General features: G+C 45.9%; 1 long non-coding RNA gene across 1 annotated transcript; it reads left to right on the top strand.

Annotated features, from left to right (window-relative positions):
- Positions 1–876: 876 nt before the first annotated feature.
- LOC135980293 (uncharacterized) lies at positions 877–7944 on the top strand. The gene is made up of 3 exons (XR_010597420.1): positions 877–1213; positions 2995–3264; positions 7851–7944. It is a non-coding gene; the product is annotated as an uncharacterized LOC135980293 (long non-coding RNA).
- Positions 7945–8000: the final 56 nt, after the last annotated feature.

Raw genomic sequence — 8000 nt, forward strand, 5'->3', positions numbered from 1 at the left:
TCAGAGCTGAGTTTAGCCGCATGTGCTTTAAAAAAAGGCCCTAGTATACAATTGAGGCTATAGGGGGCTAGTATATTTTGTTGTAGATGTATGTAATTTCTAGTGGTTTTGGTTTTTGGTCTGTGTGATGTCTTCCCATCTGTACAGTTTTGTAGTATTTGATGACAAAAGCAAAACAGCCAAAAATTCTGAAATCCAGAATCCTAATATCAGGTTGTAGTTTTGAAAATCAGTCTAGATACATGTTGTTTACTTTGGGACTTCCCCAAAAACTTTGCAAAAGACCTCTGGCAAAAAGAGAGGGATTCTAGGCCCAGACATTCCCCGTATAAACCACCTTTTTCTTCTGGTTGAGAGGAAGGGGGGAAATTTTTGCTGAAACATTTTGAACTGAATGTTTTTTCATTGAAATGTGCTGCATTGTCAAAGCCGAAATGTTTCACGGAGATGTATTGATTCAGACAAAGTTTTTGCTGGGAAGGTTTCTGAGGTGCAAAGTGGACTCTTGCAAGGAGGAAGGCCCCCAAATTGAAAACCTGATGTTTTTGATTCAATTTCATTTTGTGAAAGCATTTGAAAGGCTTATAGTTTCATTCCAATCTAGAATAAAAACAAATTTTGAAACCTCGAAAGGTGTCGCAAAACAGAATTGTCGCCAGCCAGCTCCACTTAGAACACTAGAAGAGACATCATTTTCAGATGGAAATGATTTTCCAGTTAATGGTGTTCCTTTAAAGGGAAAAGAGAACATTTTCTTGGGGAAAACGCTTTTGGCCATTTTAGTAGAGCTGCTGTTGCACAGATCCACACCCTTGCCTGAATTCACCTATAAAATTCTAGGAACGCAAGATAGTCCTAATAATTCCCCCATTATATTTTATTCAGTGAGTAAATGCCATTTTATTTTACTTAAATTATTACCAGTTGTCATCTCCATCTTGAAATGAGCAAGATCAGATTGATTAGAACAATAAAGTAATTTAAGCAACCTTGGTTAATAGAAGCTGTTTATTTTTTAGGGTTTCCTGCTATTCCTATTGTGAAAACCGACCCTTACATTTTGTGCAGAACAACTTTTAACCTAAGGACCAGTCCCCGTCTTGCTGCCCAAAGCCAAAAGTTGTCACCAGGTTCCCAACTTTTACGAAAAGGCAGGTCAGATAATCTTGGGGAGATCTGTAAACCGACAGCTGGTGGCAGCAAATCACAAAAGGTAACTGATCTTAAAAATGTATCTGAATGTGCAGGGCATGGGCAATCCACATCATGTATTTATCTCTCCAAGTGAGTTTGAAGATATGCTGTGTTATCCACACCTCCTTTCTATTTGCCATGAATATAGTGAAGGCAAGGTCATCAATGTAAATACAATCAATAAAGCATGGCATATAACAAAGATCTGGGCATAATGGTACACTTAAAATTGTTGGTATGATCAAATCTGTGATCTCATGCCAAGTGCTCATTAACTTGGTAAATAGAAATGAGGTAAATCTTCCCACTTTAATGCTCATCACAAATATTTGATTATTTCTTGAAAGACCTGGCTGCCTAGAGCAGGGGGTGCGTGTGTGCGTGCATAGATGGATTACACACAAAAGCACTCAAAAGTTCGGATATGCTGGAATGAAGGCTCCTTGTCCCAATCTCTCTGTTCAGCCAGCCCCAGTTCTCTTCTCCTCCTCCTCTTAGCTCTGTGTCTTCTCTGAGTGTCTCCTACACATTCCTTTCCCCGTACCCCCGCCTTCTCTCATAGTCTTCTAGCCCTAGCCTCGCCTACTGGCTCCCTGTCCTTGGCCCCCTCCCCTCACCCCCACTCCTGTCCCAATCTTGGCATACTCCTTGTCCCAGTCTGCCCTCCCACCGCCACCCCCCCATTTGCCTTTTGTCCCATCTGCATTTGAGTCCAGTATCTTCCTCCACCACCGGGCATGTGCACCAGCTTGGAGGGGTCATTGGGAGTACAGGAAAGAAAGGTTCCTGTCTCAGTTCTGGTGCTTGGCCCAAAGCAGCTGGGAAGAACCGTTGCAGGGAAACTCTGGCGTTGACCCCTGTAGGCCTGGGCTGAAGCATATCAGTTGCTCTGTGAGGATGGCTCATTGCTGTGTTTTCATATCCAGGAGCTGTGGGGAAATGGCAGATGTGCAGTCACTCTGTGGGGAATAGCTCATGCGCAGTTTGGTTAGCACTAAGAGCTGTGCGAGATCCAAGTATACGCAGCGAGGATGAAATCTGCAGAGATTTTAGCTGCTAAAAATCTAAGAATTCTCTCTACTGAGCGTCTGTGAACTGTGATTTTTTTTCAAAGGCTTCTAATTTGGCCAAATTTGGGCAAGTTTTCCTGGGGATGGCAAAAAGCACATTCTCTGACACAAAGGCCACTCCCTGCCAAATGACAAGTTCCTGCTCCAACACATGGAGCTTTTCAAAGAAAAGTTGCCAGAATATTTTAATATGAGAAAAATGTAGGTTTCTCTAACCTTGCTCTTGGGAATAGCTTAACCATTTTGGCTGAAATTCTGCCTCTGTCCCCCACTCCCGAAGAAAAAGAGCATGAGGCAGACATACAGCATGGAAAATTTCAGCCCAAGCAATTAAAGTTTATAAAGTTATAAGCAGCAGAAAACAGGGTCTTGTAATGGGAGGAGCGGCGAACAGCAGAGGCTAACAGCAGGAGTTTGCCTGGGAGCTGTCCAAGAGGAGGTACACTAAGTGCTGCATTAGGGGGGCTGTGTTGGTGGGCCTTGAGTGGGCCTGACTGGTATATAAGGGCAGTCAGCAGCGAACCAGCTGAGTGGCGAACAGCAGAGGCTAACAGCAGGAGTTTGCCTGGGAGTTCGCGTGGGGAGAGCGCACTGAGGCTTTCATCTGCAGGTTTCTCCGAGTAGTTCCTGCAACAGTTGAGGAAGCTCCTAAGAGGACGGTGATATGGAAGGTGAGCGATCAGCTGTTGTAACCTGCACAGGTTGTGCCATGTTTGTCTTTCTTCCGCAGGACAGAAGTGACTTTGTCTGTACAAAGTGCAAGCTGGTCTCCATATTGGAGGAGAAGGTTCGAGGGCTGGAGAAACAAGTATCGACTCTGCGTTGCATAAGGGAAAATGAAGATTTCCTGGACAGATGTCAGGAGATGCTTCTACGGCCACAATGTTCTGAAGATTCAGAGCAGGCGCAGCAGGGACAGAAGGATTGTGAGGAGGTTTGGCAGCATGTGACCTCCAGAAGAAGAAAGAGGAGCGTCCATGCACCAGCAATGGAGATGCAGGTGAGCAATCGTTTCCATGTTCTCTCTACAGGTGCTAATGCGGAGAGTGGACTAGATGGCCCATCTGAGGGAAGGGAGCAGAAGGAGACTCCACCGATTGGAAGGCAAAAGATGCACTGTCCTAGGGATGCGGGTTCTACGACCACCACTCCCAAGAGGAGGAGGAGGGTGGTGGTGGTCGGGGACTCCCTCCTCAGGGGGACTGAGTCATCTATCTGCCGCCCTGACCGGGAAAACCGAGAGGTCTGCTGCTTGCCAGGAGCTAGGATACACGATGTGACGGAGAGACTGCCGAGACTCATCAAGCCCTCGGATCGCTACCCCTTCCTGCTTCTCCACGTGGGCACCAATGATACTGCCAAGAATGACCTTGAGCGGATCACTGCAGACTACGTGGCTCTGGGAAGAAGGATAAAGGAGTTTGAGGCGCAAGTGGTGTTCTCGTCCATCCTCCCTGTGCAAGGAAAAGGCCGGGGTAGAGACCGTCGAATCGTGGAAGTCAACGAATGGCTACGCAGGTGGTGTCGGAGAGAAGGCTTTGGATTCTTCGACCATGGGATGGTGTTCCAAGAAGAAGGAGTGCTAGGCAGAGACGGGCTCCACCTAACGAAGAGAGGGAAGAGCATCTTCGCCAGCAGGCTGGCTAACCTAGTGAGGAGGGCTTTAAACTAGGTTCACCGGGGGAAGGAGACCAAAGCCCTGAGGTAAGTGGGGAAATGGGATCCTGGGAGGAAGCACAAGCAGGAGAGCGCAAGAGGGGAGGACTCCTGTCTCATGCTGGGAAAGAGGGACGATCATTGAGTTATCTTAAGTGCCTATACACAAATGCAAGAAGCCTGGGAAACAAGCAGGGAGAACTGGAAGTCCTGGCACAGTCAGGGAACTATGATGTGATTGGAATAACAGAGACTTGGTGGGATAACTCACATGACTGGAGTACTGTCATGGATGGATATAAACTGTTCAGGAAGGACAGGCAGGGCAGAAAAGGTGGGGGAGTTGCATTGTATGTAAGAGAGGAGTATGACTGCTCAGAGCTCCGGTATGATACTGCAGAAAAACCTGAGTGTCTCTGGATAAAGTTGAGAAGTGGGAGCAACAAGGGTGATGTCGTGGTTGGAGTCTGCTATAGACCACCAGACCAGGGGGATGAGGTGGACGAGGCTTTCTTCTGGCAACTAGCAGAAGTTGCTAGATCGCAGGCCCTGGTTCTCATGGGAGACTTTAATCACCCTGATATCTGCTGGGAGAGCAATACAGCGGTGCACAGGCAATCCAGGAAATTTTTGGAAAGCGTAGGGGACAATTTCCTGGTGCAAGTGCTGGAGGAACCAACTAGGGGCAAAGCTTTTCTTGACCTGCTGCTCACAAACAGGGAAGAACTAGTAGGGGAAGCAAAAGTGGATGGGAACCTGGGAGGCAGTGACCATGAGATGGTCGAGTTCAGGATCCTGACACAAGGAAGAAAGGAGAGCAGCAGAATATGGACCCTGGACTTCAGAAAAGCAGACTTTGACTCCCTCAGGGAACAGATGGGCAGGATCCCCTGGGAGAATAACATGAAGGGCAAAGGGGTCCAGGAGAGCTGGCTGTATTTTAAAGAATCCTTATTGAGGTTGCAGGAACAAACCATCCCGATGTGTAGAAAGAATAGTAAATATGGCAGGCGACCAGCCTGGCTAAACAGTGAAATCCTTGCTGATCTTAAACGCAAAAAAGAGGCTTATAAGAAGTGGAAGATTGGACAAATGACCAGGGAGGAGTATAAAACTATTGCTCAGGCGTGCAGGAGTGAAATCAGGAAGGCCAAATCACACTTGGAGTTGCAGTTAGCAAGAGATGTTAAGAGTAACAAGAAGGGTTTCTTCAGGTATGTTAGCAACAAGAAGAAAATCAAGGAAAGTGTGGGCCCCTTACTGAATGAGGGAGGCAACCTAGTGACCGAGGATGTGGAAAAAGCTAATGTACTCAATGATTTTTTTGCCTCTGTCTTCACGCACAAGGTCAGCTCCCAGATTGCTGCACTGGGCAGTACAGCATGGGGAGAAGGTGACCAGCCCTCTGTGGAGAAAGAAGTGGTTCGGGACTATTTAGAAAAACTGGACGAGCACAAGTCCATGGGGCCGGATGCGCTGCATCCGAGGGTGCTAAAGGAGTTGGCGGGTGAGATTGCAGAGCCATTAGCCATTATTTTTGAAAACTCATGGCGATCGGGGGAGGTCCCAGATGACTGGAAAAAGGCTAATGTAGTGCCCATCTTTAAAAAAGGGAAGAAGGAGGATCCGGGGAACTACAGGCCAGTCAGCCTCACCTCAGTCCCTGGAAAAATTATGGAGCAGGTCCTCAAGGAATCAATTATGAAACATTTAGAGGAAAGGAAAGTGATCAGGAACAGTCAGCATGGATTCACGAAGGGGAAGTCGTGCCTGACTAACCTAATTGCCTTCTCTGATGAGATAACTGGCTCTGTGGATGAGGGGAAAGCAGTGGATGTGTTATTTCTTGACTTTAGCAAAGCTTTTGATACTGTCTCCCACAGTATTCTTGCCACCAAGTTAAAGAAGTATGGGCTGGATGAATGGACTGTAAGGTGGATAGAAAGCTGGCTAGATCGTCGGGCTCAACGGGTAGTGATCAATGGCTCCATGTCTAGTTGGCAGCCGGTTTCAAGTGGAGTGCCCCAAGGGTCGGTCCTGGGGCCGGTTTTGTTTAATATCTTTATTAATGATCTGGAGGATGGTGTGGACTGCACTCTCAGCAAGTTTGCAGATGACACTAAACTAGGAGGCGTGGTAGATACACTAGAGGGTAGGGATCGGATACAGAGGGACCTAGACAAATTAGAGGATTGGGCAGAAAAAAACCTGATGAGGTTCAACAAGGACAAGTGCAGAGTCCTGCACTTAGGACGGAAGAATCCCATGCACTGCTACAGACTAGGGACCGAATGGCTAGGTAGCAGTTCTGCTGAAAAGGACCTAGGGGTCACAGTGGACGAGAAGCTGGATATGAGTCAACAGTGTGCTCTTGTTGCCAAGAAGGCTAACGGCATTTTGGGCTGTATAAGTAGGGGCATTGCCAGCAGATCGAGGAACGTGATCGTTCCCCTTTATTCGACATTGGTGAGGCCTCATCTGGAATACTGTGTCCAGTTTTGGGCCCCACACTACAAGAAGGATGTGGAAAAATTGGAAAGAGTCCAGCGGAGGGCAACAAAAATGATTAGGGGTCTGGAGCATATGACTTATGAGGAGAGGCTGAGAGAACTGGGATTGTTTAGTCTCCAGAAGAGAAGAATGAGGGGGGATTTGATAGCAGCCTTCAACTACCTGAAGGGGGGTTCCAAAGAGGATGGAGCTCGGCTGTTCTCAGTGGTGGCAGATGACAGAACAAGGAGCAATGGTCTCAAGTTGCAGTGGGGGAGGTCCAGGTTGGATATCAGGAAAAACTATTTCACTAGGAGGGTGGTGAAACACTGGAATGCGTTACCTAGGGAGGTGGTGGAGTCTCCTTCCTTGGAGGTTTTTAAGGCCCGGCTTGACAAAGCCCTGGCTGGGATGATTTAGCTGGGAATTGGTCCTGCTTTGAGCAGGGGGTTGGACTAGATGACCTCTTGAGGTCCCTTCCAACTCTGATATTCTATGATTCTATGATTCTATGAGACAGGTAACCTTAATAATAAATGATCCTACTAGCTTTCCCAGTAATATATGTTGGTAGCAATTTTGTTTTTGCTGTTGCATTGCTGTGAACAACACACAAAATCATTCTTTAAGTAACAATCTCTACAAAAACAATCATGCTTCAACAAATTGTTTAAAAAGATATTCTGTTCCCAGAGTTTTCGTTTTTTAGGGCCAGACCCTGAAGTCGTTTCTCAGTCCTTATGCAAACTTGATCTGATTTTTTTCCTTTGCTTTTAATTATTGAGGACACTGGAATGAAAATTGATCTCATTCTTTAGAAGTTCTGGTACTGAACTTTGTCTTAATGCTTGTATTGTGATAGCCTCAACCAGACCCTGGTAACTGCATGTCCACAATCGGAGATTTTGCCCATTGCTAGAAAAACACTGTTAGAGTGATAGTGTGCCACCTCTCTAATTGTTCTATCTCCACAACTCTTAGGTCTAAAAAGGAATGCTTCCACAGTGTCTGCTTTCAGTGGTAAAAATCATTTATTTTTAGACTTAGCCGTAGATTTCTCAAGCTACTATTACAATTACGGAACTGTAAGGACTGTCTTCCCTTTTTCCACTTGACATCAACATTTTAACAGCTTTTATTTTGATAAGTATCGGCGCTAGAAGGATAAGCCCTGATGCTCATCTCTCACACAGGACCCACATCAGTGTAAGTGGGATGAGAATTGAGACCAATTACCTACACTATCAGAAGCTGTGGCATTTGGGATTTCAATTGTCGTGAAGCACACATTTATAACTACTTAAGTTTTAACTAATTAATGCTAAAATCATGTCAGCATTTGGTGGGAAGTGCAGGGGAGACAAGGATGATTGTAATAGCAGTGGGGACTGGAATTTGAGATAACCCCAAAGGTATAAATATTGTGAAATTTTTCAACAGTTTTACAAAGCTGGTGTTGAACAGCAGAACATCTGGACAAGATATCCTCTGCAGGCCAGTGTAAATGCTTCAGGAGAAAACAACTTTTTCAAGGTCTATTCTATTTACAGAATAAACTATAGTACATTTACAAATTCATTATGAAATATC

Source organism: Chrysemys picta, unplaced genomic scaffold (assembly GCF_011386835.1).
Source record: "Chrysemys picta bellii isolate R12L10 unplaced genomic scaffold, ASM1138683v2 scaf2563, whole genome shotgun sequence".
In the NCBI taxonomy this organism is placed as follows: domain Eukaryota; kingdom Metazoa; phylum Chordata; order Testudines; family Emydidae; genus Chrysemys; species Chrysemys picta.